The following is a 12,126-nucleotide window of genomic DNA, read 5'->3' as shown; positions in this document are numbered from 1 at the left end:
ACAATACTTAATAAATAACATTTCACACATGTCTACTTTACATCAGCATCATTTTGGAAACAATTTTTTTTTTCGTTAGGAACTTATAAGGCTTAAAAGTTGACCAGAGATTTCTCATTTTTACAACAAAATTTACAAAACCATTTTTTTAGGGACCACCTTACATTTGAAGTCACTTTGAGGGGTCTATATGACAGAAAATGCCCAAAAGTTACACCATTCTAAAAACTGCACCCCTCAAGGTGTTCAAAACCACATTCAAGAAGTTTATTAACCCTTTACGTGCTTCACAGGAACTGAAGCAATGTGGAAGGAAAAATTAACATCTAACTTTTTTTTTGACAAACATTTTACTTCAGAACCAATTTTTTTATTTTCACAAGTGTAAAACGATAAAATGAGCCACAAAATTTGTTGTGCAATTTCTCCTGAATATGCAGATACCCCATATGTGGGGTAAACCACTGTTTGGCACACGGCAGGGCTTGGAATGGAAGTAGCGCCATTTGACTTTTTTAATGCCAAATTGGCTGGAATTGAGATCGGAAGCCATTTCGCGTTTGGAGAGTCCCTGATGTGCCTAAACAGTGGAAACCCCCAACAAGTGACACCATTTTGGAAACTAGACCCCTTAGGGAACGTATATAGATGTGTGGTGGGCACTTTGAACCTCCAAGTGCTTCACAGAAGTTTATAACATAGAGCCGTGAAAATAAAAAAATCATATTTTTTCCACAAAAATTATTTTTCACCCCAAAATTTTTATTTTCACAAGGGTAACAAGAGAAATTAGACCCCCAAAGTTGTTGTGCAATTTGTCCTGAGTACGCTGATACCCCACATGTGGGGGTAAACCACTGTTCGGGCGCACAGCAGAGCAGAAGGAGCGCCGTTTGACTTTTTCAATGCAGAATTGGCTGGAATTGAGAGTGGACGCCTTGTTGCGTTTGGAGAGTCCCTGATGTGCCTAAACAGTGAAATCTCCCCACAAGTGACACCATTTTGGAAACCAGACCCCTTAAGGAACTTATCTAGATGTGTGGTGAGCATTTTGAACCCCCAAGTTTATAACGCAGAGCCGTGAAAATAAAAAATATTTTTTTATCTCAAAAATGATTTTTTAGCCCACTATTTTTATTTTCACAAGGGCATCAGGAGAAATTGGACCACAAAAATTGTTGTGCAATTTGTCCTGAGTACGTTGATGCCCCATATATGCTGGGAACCACTGTTTGGGTGCATGTCAGAGCTCGGAAGAGAAGGAGCACCGTTTTGGAATGCAGACTTTGATGGAATGGTCTGCGGATGTCATGTTGCGTTTGCAGAACCCCTGATGTGCTTAAACAGAAGAAACCCCCCACAAGTGACCCCATTTTGTAAACTAGACACCCTAAGGAGCTTATTTAGATGTGTGGTGAGCACTTTGAACCCCTAAGTGCTTCACAGAAGTTTATAACGCAGAGCCGTGAAAATAAAAAATCATTTTTTTCCTCAAAAATGATTTTTTAGCCCCCAATTTTTTATTTTCCCAAGGGTAACAGGAGAAATTAGACCCTCAAAGTTGGTGTGCAATTTGTCCTGAGTACGCTGATGCCCCTTATATTGGGGTAAACTACTGTTTGGGCACATGTTGGGGCTCGGAAGGGAGGAAGCACCGTTTGACTTTTTGAACTCAAAATTGGCTGGAATCAATGGTGGTGCCATGTTGCGTTTGGAGACCCCTTGATGTGCCTAAATAGTGGAAACCACTCAATTCTAACTCAACCCTACTGTAACTCCAACACACCCATAACCCTAATCCCAACCCTAAACCCTAACTCTAACCAAAAACCTAACCCCAACACACCCTTAACCCTAATCCCAACCCTAACCATAACCCTAACCACAACCCTAATCCTAACCCTAACCACAAACCTAACCCAACACACCCCTATCCCTAATTCCAATCCTCAACCTAATTCCAACCCTAACCCTAATTCCAACCCTTACCCTAATTCCAACCCTAACCCTAATTCCAACCCTAATTCCAACCCTAACCCTTTCTCTAACCCTAATGGAAAAATGAAAATAAATATATTTTCTTTATTTCATTATTTTTCACTAACTAAGGGGGCGATAAAGGTGGGGGTATTTACTATTTTTTTTATTTTGATCACTGTGATAGCGTCTATCACAGTGATCAAAATGTACCATGAATGGAATCTGCCGAGTGCTGGCCGGCAGATCTCGGCGGGCACACTGCGCATGCGACTGCCATTTTCTTCTCGGAAGATGGCGGCGCTCACCGGAGGATGCAGGAGGGCCCAAGGACCACCGGGAGGTACCGGGGGGATCGGGGACCCTATTTCTCTCTCCTCTGATGCGCGATCACATCAGAGGAAAGAGAAAGTAAATGCAAAATCGCTGCTTTTCTTTGCGGTCGCCATTATACGGTTAAGAACGATGATCGCAAAAGCGGGGTCGGTAAAAACCAATCCGAATCATGTTCTCTGGGGTCTCGGCTTTCCCTGGCAGCCGAGTCCCCGGAGAAAATCCGACTCTGGGGGGCGCTAAACACTTTTTCCACAGCGCCGTTAATTAACGGCGCTGTGGTTTAAGTGCCCTTAACTACCACCATTATAAGGCGTATCGGCGGTCGTTAAGGGGTTAATATCTCTGGAGATGGATTTGTAACCTTGAGATTGTTGATCTTTTTCAACAATTTTGGTTCTGAAGTCCTCAGACAGTTCTCTTCTCCTCTTTCTGGTCTCCGTGCTTAGTGTAGAACACACAGACACACAATGCAAAGATTTAGTCAACTTCTCCCCTTTTTATCTGGTTTAAGGTGTGATTTTCAAATTGCCCACACCTGTTACTTGCCACAGGTGAGTTAGAACGAGCATCACATGCTTGAAACAAAGTTTTTTACCCACAATTTTGAAATTGTGGCAACAATATTGTCCGGCCCATTTTTGAAGTTTACATAACAAAATGTAAAATTGCAATAATTTTCTGGGAGAAATACTTCATTTTCTGAAACAATTTCAAGGGTGCCAACTATCACAACATACAGTCTCTCCATGCATGTGTTGTGAATGCCACACAGCCACAACACATGTAGCTGTGGAGCTGAACAGCTGATCATCGGGAGCGCTCCAGGTATCCAGGTTCCCGATGCAGCTATTCGGTATGCGCTACAGCTATTCGGATAAGCTCTTATTCAAAGCTATTCGATCAACCCCAGTGCCAACGTTTCCGAGGATGACTGTATAGAGTAGAAAATGTAACGTGTCCTGCTGGCTACACGGTTTGTAAATGTTGTGTAAAGAGTTAAAGGGAATCTGTCAGCAGGCTTTTGCTGTTAAATCTGACAGCAATATAATGTAGGGCAGATACACTGATTCCAGTGATGTATCACTTACTCAGCATCTTGTTGTAGTTTCAATTTCCTTTTATCAGCAGGAGATTATCACTGCATGACTAGGTGTTACATGCCAGGCAGTCCCGCTCATCTGTGTAACCCCACCCCCATTACTGATTGGCAGCTTGCTGACAATAAGATAAGATAAGATAATCCTTTAATCGTCCCACCATGGGGAAATTCAGAGCATTACAGCAGCAAGGCAGGAACAAGTACAGATACAGATGCATAAAGGCATTACATTGACGGTAGGTACATATACGAAAAAAAAAAAAAAAATGTAACCGGACTGTCACAACTTTGGATCTATCAGTTCTCTGTTTGGGTCGTTCTCCGTTTTGGACAGTGCTGGTTATACAGCCTAACTGCAGCAGGAAGGAAGGACTTTCGATAGCGCTCCCTCTCACATTTAGGATGAAGTAGCCGGTCACTGACAGTACTGCACATCTTTGTCACGGTGTCATGCATGGGATGGGAATCATTCTGCACCATGTAGCCCACCTTGGCCAGTATCCTCCTGTCGCCTACTTCCTGAACTGGGTCAAGGCGGCATCCCAGGACAGAGCTGGCCCTTCTAATCAGTTTGTCCAGCCTATTCCTGTCCCTGGTGGATATGCCACTACCCCAGCACGCCACACCAAAGAAGATGACTGATGCCACAACAGAGTTGAAGAAGGATGCAAGGAGTGCCCCTCTAACTCCAAAGGCTCTCAGCCTTCTGAGCAGATAAAGCCTGCTTTGGCCCTTCCTGTACACTGCATCCAAGTGATGGGCCCAGTCAAGCTTATTATTGAGGATCACACCAAGGTACTTATAGGTGTCGACTATCTCAATGTCATTTCCCTGAATGTTCACCACTACTGGTGGATTTTTGCCCTTGCGAAAGTCCACCACGAATTCCTTGGTCTTCCCGGAATTAATCCTAAGGTGGTTCCCCTCACACCACTCCACAAAAGCTTGGTTAGTATCTCTGTACTCTCCTTCATCTCCTCCTGTGATGAGGCCTACTATTGCAGAGTCATCAGAATACTTCTGCAAGTAGCAGCTAGATGAGTTGCACCTAAAATCCGCAGTGTACAGTGTAAAGAGAAAAGGGGCAAGAACTGTACCTTGAGGTGCCCCTGTATTGCAGATCACCGTGTCTGACACACTGTCCCGAACCTTTACAAACTGAGGTCGGTTCGTGAGGTAGTTAAGGATCCAGGTGGAGAGTTGGAGGTCCACACCAACAAGGCCCAGCTTGTCTCTCAGTAGACCTGGCTGTATGGTGTTAAAAGCACTAGAGAAATCGAAGAACATTATTCTCACAGTGTTCCCAGGTTTCTCCAGGTGAGAGAGAGTCCTATCTAGAAGGTGGATAATGGCATCATCCACACCAATGCCCGGCCTGTAGGCAAACTGGAGAGGGTCCATATCCAAGCTCACTAGAGGATGGAGACGTGTGAGAACCAATCTCTCTAATACCTTCATCAGGTGTGATGTCAATGCTACAGGTCTATAGTCATTAAGGTCTTTCGGATAAGGTTTCTTCGGAACTGGTACCACACACGATCATTTCCACAGTTGTGGTACTATACCCATTCTCAGGCTCATATTGAACAGATATGTAATGATCTCAATCAGCTGGTGCCCGCAGGTTTTGATTAGCCTTGCACTGATGCCGTCAGGACCGGCAGCCTTCAAAACTTTGATCTTATTCAGTTCTTTTGCAACCTGGGTACTTGTGAAGAACAGACCCTGGCTCAGTTGACAAGTTGCAGCAGGGGGTGAGGTTATTGTAGCAGAGAGGTGTGAATGGTATGCAGGGGCAGGAGCAGCCAGTGTGTGATTAAATCTGTTAAAGAATAGATTAAGTTCATTAAGCCCCTCTTTATCTACAACCATCCTGGAGACAGTCTGTCTATGCCCAGATATAGACTTTAGACCCTCCCAGACTTCATTAATCCTTTTCTGTGACAGTTTCAGTTCAATTTTTCTCTTATAATTAGCCTTTCCCTGCCTGATTAGATACTTCAGATCCTTCTGAACCTCTCTCTGCCTGCCCTTGTCACCTGATCTGAAGGCCAACTTCTTCTCTTTGAGAAGAGCCTTTATTCCGAGGCTGATCCATGGTTTGTTGTTAGAGAAGCACCTCACTACTTTTGTGGGTACCGTGTTGTCTACACAGAAATTAATGTAGTCCGTTAAACAGTGTGTGAGACCATCCATGTCATCACCATAGGAATCTTGCAGCACTTCCCAAGTGGTTGTTTCAAAGCAGTCTCTCAGAGCATCATCACTCTCCTCAGTCCATATCCTCACTGTGCGAGTGACAGCAGGTTCTCTCTGTACAAGTGGCTTGTACACGGGTTGGAGGTGCACTAGGTTGTGATCCGATCTTCCAAGGGGAGGTAGGGCTGACGAGGCATATGCCCCTCTCACATTGGCAAAGAACAAGTCCAATGTTTTGTTGTCTCTAGTGAGGCAGGTAACATACTGTGTGCAACTGGGTAGTATGGATACTGGAGACACATGATTGAAGTCTCCCGAAACCAGAAGGAGTGCTTGGGGGTGAAGGGACTGCATCATGCTCACTGTGGATTGTAGGACCTCAGTGGCGGCATCAGCTTTAGCAGAAAGGGGAAAAAAGCAGCTATCATGATTACATGCGATAGTTCCCTCGGTAAATAAAAAGGTCTCATGCCCACAGCTAATAGCTCAATGTCCTTACAGCATGTTTGCTCCTTGACCACGATATGCCTAGAGTCACACCATCTATCATTCACAAATATCGCCAGCCCTCCGCCTTTCTTCTTACCGCTCTCCCTTGTCCTGTCCGCGCGAATGAGTTTAAAGCCATCCAACGAGACAACAGTGTCTGGAGTACCTTCGGTGAGCTAGGTCTCTGTAAACAGCAACATGCTGCTCTCCCTTAATTCCCGATGATGTCTGGTCAGCGCCGACAGTTCGTCCATCTCACATTGCCCATAATGGCGGAGGGAAGAGCAGGTCTATAGCGTCTTCTTCTAGCTTTCCTGAGGGCTCCATCTCTGCAACCTCTTCTCTTAGTCTTCCTTATTTCTGGTGGAATGTACTCTGGTCTATTAGCAGCATGCTGCCTTGCTGTGTCCCTAAGCAGCAGTATAGCTTCTCTGGAGTAGACAATAGGGTCTTGTTCAGTTCCTGGATTTCCCAACACAATAGATCCAAGTAAAAACAAGGTAAAAAGTCCATCAAAGGTCCAGGTCCTCTTATGGTTTTCCATAGTGCAATGTCCCTTTGGAGTAACAATAAAAAAAAAAGAGAAAGGAAAAATAGAAAATAGAAAAAAAGAGAGCAAAGAAGGAGCTACTGTAACAGGCTGCCACTCCAGCGGCGCCAGGAAGTGAAAGTTCCTACAATCCTACAATCTACAGTTTACTTAGGAAGCTGCCAATAAGGGATGTGGGCGGGGTTATAAACAGCACAGCATTTATAGTACTTCTACATCTACAGCAGGGAAAACAGGGATTCTATCAAAACTGCAGCAAGCAGCCCAGTAAGTGATACATCACTGGAATCAAGCTCTCTGCCCCTACATCATGCTGCCGTCAGATTACATAGCAAAAACCTGCTGACAGATGCCCTTTAATTACACAACATTTTATTTAAATATATTAATAAAACCCCTTACCTTAAGAGCTTGTTCCATAAACAACTGTTATCAGGATGGATGATAAATATATGATCATAACTGCTGAGATTCCTACTGATCCAGGGAGCAAGGGTCCAAAGTGCTCTAAGTGAATGGAGCACCACTCTTATAAACAACACTAACTTTCCAGTCACATTGGAAACTTTCTTGTGAACAGTGTGGGGTCCCAGTGATTAGACCACCAGAGATCTTTCATATAACTTGTAGAGAAGTCATATGCACTTGTGGCGCCCCTGAGGCTCAGTCGCCACAGAGGTACTGCACCTTCTCCTAAAGTCTAGTGCCCCACCATCCAGGTAAGGTGGGAACTCCTTTCCACACTCCAACACTCGCACCCCACACAACAGGGTGGTTCTGCACAACCACATTGTGGCTCAGTGCTTAGAGAGTAGCAGAGCACCTCTGGTGGTTCCCTGCAGGGAACACTGGATGTGCTGGGAGGTGGGTGGAGTTGAGATCCATATAAAAGGTTGGGAAGGTTTAGAATTACAGATCAGATCAGTCTGAGGAGATCAGTCTAGAAGTCAGTCTGACGGGAGGTCAGGCGGGAGAAAGACAGTCAGTCAGGAGAGTCTGAGGACGGGTCCGAGGAGAAGGAGTGCTGCAGCTGCCTCAGTGATCTGAGCCAGTTGGCACGGGAAAGGAACAGAAGGAGAAAGACGTAGAACTGCAACCTAAGCTTCCATAAGAGAGAGAAGGATCAGTGCGGAATGAAGGAGTAGGTGTGACGTCTGCCTGCGGTCTGGGCTGCAGCCAGACAACACCCCGAGAAACACTGATACCCTTTACCCCTATACAGGGATCTGGATTTATAGCAGAGCCCAGGAGGTGCTGTCTGAATAGGAGCAATGACCAGAGCAGGACGGTCGCCAGAAAGGTGTTCCAACACAGGACACAAAGGCAATGATATCCGAGACTAAACCAGTCAGGCAGAAAAGGTATAAAAACGGTAGACAGCAGCAAAGACAGATACCAGGTCGAAGCCAGAGTCATAAACCAGGAGAGTCGCAGAGGTACAGAATCGTTAGGCAGAAGAAGGGTCAGAAGTCCAGGCAAAAGTCAGAGTCAGTCAGCAGTAATTCACACAGTAACACGCAGGGGAACCAAGAATATATCCGGCGGCCTGCAAGAGCAGTCCCAAGGTATTTGAGGGATCAGGTCATCCCTCACAGGCCCGTGGGCTGATGATGTCATCCGGACCGCCCCCAGGACCAGGCTGGATGGTGATGCACCAGCCCCTTCATGACTGACCGAGGAGCGAAGCCTGCGTCCAGCGGACGCCTGCGCAGGAGCCTCATGACTATCGCCGCCATCACTCGGGGTTGAAGCACAGCGCCTCCCAGAGACCAAGGCCAGGACTGCAGGCCACGGGTCAGACGGTGATAGGACAGTCCGGCGCCTCCTAGTGGTCGAGGCCGGGACAGCAGGCCCTGAGTCTGACGGTGATGTGATAGTCCGGCGCCTCCTACTGGCCGAGGCTGGGACAGCAGGCCCTGAGTCTGGCGGTGACGTGACAGTACCCCCCCTCTAAAAGGGGCCTCTGGACCCTCAAAACCCGGTTTGTCAGGGTGGAGGAGGTGAAACCTTCTAATCAACCGCTTTGCACGAATGTCACTAGCGGGGACCCAGGACCTCTCCTCTGGGCCGTAGCCCTTCCAATGCACCAAATATTGTACCGAGTTTCTCACTAGACGGGAATCAAATATGCCCTGGACCTCGTACTCCAAGGCGCCCTTGACCAAAACTGGAGGAGGAGGGGACTGGACGGGACGAATTGGGGAGCGGTATACCTTGAGGAGGGACTTATGAAAAACGTTAGGAATTTTAAACGACTGCGGGAGCTTTAACCGAAACGCTACCGGGTTAATTACCTCTAATATTTCATATGGGCCGATGAACCTGGGACCCAGTTTGGCCGACGGTACCTTAAGTTTGATGTTTCTTGTAGAGAGCCAAACCTTGTCACCAACTCCCAGGTGCGGCCCCTGGGATCGTCGTCTATTAGCCGCCGAAGTCTGTCTAATTTGAGCCCCTTTTAAATTAGTGTTTACTTCGGACCAAATAGTCTTCAGACGATGTATATTTTGCTCAACCCCTGGGATTTCCGACATCTTGGCCGAAAATGATCCAAAGCGCGGATGTAGTCCAAGGTTACAGAAGAAGGGGGTGGTTTTGATGGAGTCTTGGTATCTATTATTGAGAGCGAACTCCGCCAATGGCAAATGTTCCACCCAATCTGACTGATGTGCTGAGACATAGCAGCGGAGGTATTGCTCCAGCGTTTGGTTGGCACGCTCAGTTTGACCATTCGTCTCGGGATGGTATGCCGAGGAGAAGGACAACTCAACACCAATACGTATACAGAACGCCCTCCAGAACTTCGAGACGAACTGGATACCCCTGTCGGATACGATATTTGCCGAAACGCCGTGCAAACGTACAACGTGAAGAACAAACAACTTACTTAAGGTTTCAGAGTTGGGTAAGCCGGACAGGGGAACAAAGTGAGACTGTTTACTGAACCTGTCCACCACCACCCAAATACAAGTTTTCCCCTTGGAGGGTGGCAGGTCTGTAATGAAGTCCATGGAGATGTGGGTCCATGGACTTTCAGGGGTGGGCAAGGACTGAAGCCAGCCGGTAGGACGGTTATGGGGGGACTTGGCGCGGGCACAGACTTCACACGCTGAGACGTACTCCTTACAGTCCTTGGCCACCGTTGGCCACCAAAAGTTCCTGGTTACCAGCCTAGTGGTATTATTGAGACCAGGGTGGCCTGCCAGGACGGAGTCGTGAGATTCTTTTAACACTCGTAAGCGAAAGGTAGCTGGAACAAATAATTTTTTGGGGGGCGTAGTGTCAGGAGCTCGTTCTGATGACCTACGGATCTCCTCCAGAAGGTCCAGAGATACTGCCAACACGACAATACCATTAGCCAATATGGGACCTGGTTCATAGTCCTCGGTGTGTGTGGGACAAAAGCTGCGGGAGAGGGCATCTGCCCTCACATTTCTGGTTCCGGGGCGAAAGGTGATTAAAAAATCAAACCTGGAGAAAAACAAGGCCCACCTGGCCTGCCTAGGGTTTAGTCTTTTAGCCGACTCTAGGTAGGTTAGGTTTTTGTGATCGGTAATAACAGTAACTTTGTGTTTGGCGCCTTCGAGGAAGTGGCGCCATTCCTCGAAGGCCCACTTGATTGCCAATAGTTCTCGGTTGCCGATGTCATAGTTTCTCTCCGTGGCAGAGAATTTGCGGGAGAAAAAGGCACATGGACGAAGCTGAGTGGAGTGAGGGATGCAGTGCCTTGTGAGAGCACTGCTCCCACTCCAACTTCGGAGGCATCTACTTCCACAATAAACGGGTGGTCCAAGTTTGGTTGAATCAACACCGGGTTGGCCATGAAGCACTCCTTTAGTGTAGAAAAAGCCCGGGTGGCCTCAGGATTCCAATTAGTCACGTCCGCCCCTTTCCGGGTAAGGTCTGTGAGTGGCTTGGCAATCTCTGAGAATCCCCTGATGAATTTGCGATAATAATTCGCAAATCCCAAAAATCGCTGCAGTGCTTTCAGCGATTTGGGTTGTACCCAATCCTTAATGGGTTGAATCTTGGCAGGATCCATGCGGAACCCCTTGCCTGAGACCATGTATCCTAAGAACTGCACCTCTTCGGCAAAAAAAAACACATTTTTCAAATTTCGCGAACAAAGAGTTTTCGCGCAGTCTTTGCAGTACTGAACGGACGTGTTGAGCATGTGTCACAGGGTCAGCAAAATAAATCAAAATGTCGTCCAGATATACGACGACATACACCCCACAAATATCTCTGAAAATATCATTGACGAAGTGCTGAAATACTGCAGGAGCGTTACTGAGTCTGAAGGGCATTACCAGGTACTCAAAATGGCCAAGGGGTGTATTAAAGGCCGTTTTCCATTCGTCCCCATCTCTTATGCGGACCAGGTTATATGCCCCCCGGAGGTCAAGCTTAGTAAACCAGCGAGCTCCCAGTAACTGATTAAACAGATCAGGAATGAGTGGCAGCGGGTATTGATTTTTTACGGTTATGGCGTTCAGCTCACGGTAGTCAATGCATGGTCTGAGTCCACCATCTTTTTTCTCTACAAAGAAAAACCCAGCTCCTACAGGTGAGGTGGAAGGTCTAATGAAGCCCTTTTGAAGGCTGTCTGCTATGTATTCCTTCATGGCTACACGCTCAGGACCAGAGAGGTTGAATATTCTCCCCTTAGGGAGACGGGCACCAGGGACCAATTCAATAGGACAATCGTATTCTCTGTGAGGAGGTAGTTTCTCCGACTCCACTATAGAGAAAACATCTTCATAATCCCTAAACGCATAGGGAATAGAAGGTGTTTTAATTTTAATCTGGTTTACTGAAAAAGACATACAGTTACTCTGACACCGTGGACTCCAGCGCACAACGTCACCTATGCGCCAGTCAATAACCGGATTATGTTGGTGCAACCATGGCATGCCTAACACAACTGGATCTGATAAATTGTATATAACAAAAAATGACATTTGTTCGTTATGTAATGTCCCCACTGACATAGAAATTTCGGCATTAACGAATTCCACGCCTCCCTGGAATATAGATGTACCATTAATCGCAGTAGTCTGAATAGGCGCTTTAAGCCTTGACAGAGGTACACCAAGGCTCTTAGCAAATAAAAAATCCATAAGGTTGACGGCAGCCCCACAATCCACAAAAGCCTTCACACACAGACGTTTCTTAGCAAAAGAAAGGGAAACTGGTAACAGTTTGGCCGCATTTGCGGGCAATACCTGACCCCCAGAGCTGTCCAGGGGGTGATGATCCAGGAATGTGGATTTCCAACAGCCAGCATTTTCCTTGAAGCTTCCAGGCTGCAGCATGCTTGAGCCTGAGAGTGACCTTCCAGGCTGTGCAATGTAACAGGTGTTTGGGCCAAGAATCAGCTCAGTCAGGAGGAAGGAAAAAAAAAGGTGAGGAAAACTGCTTTTATATGTGTTAAGTATAGACACAAAAAGCAGTTTTATTTTTTGGGCCGGATATA

Source organism: Dendrobates tinctorius, unplaced genomic scaffold, assembly GCF_039654945.1.
Source record: "Dendrobates tinctorius isolate UK_male_01 unplaced genomic scaffold, ASM3965494v1 ptg000230l, whole genome shotgun sequence".
Classification (NCBI taxonomy): domain Eukaryota; kingdom Metazoa; phylum Chordata; class Amphibia; order Anura; family Dendrobatidae; genus Dendrobates; species Dendrobates tinctorius.
This window is presented reverse-complemented; position numbering follows the sequence as displayed.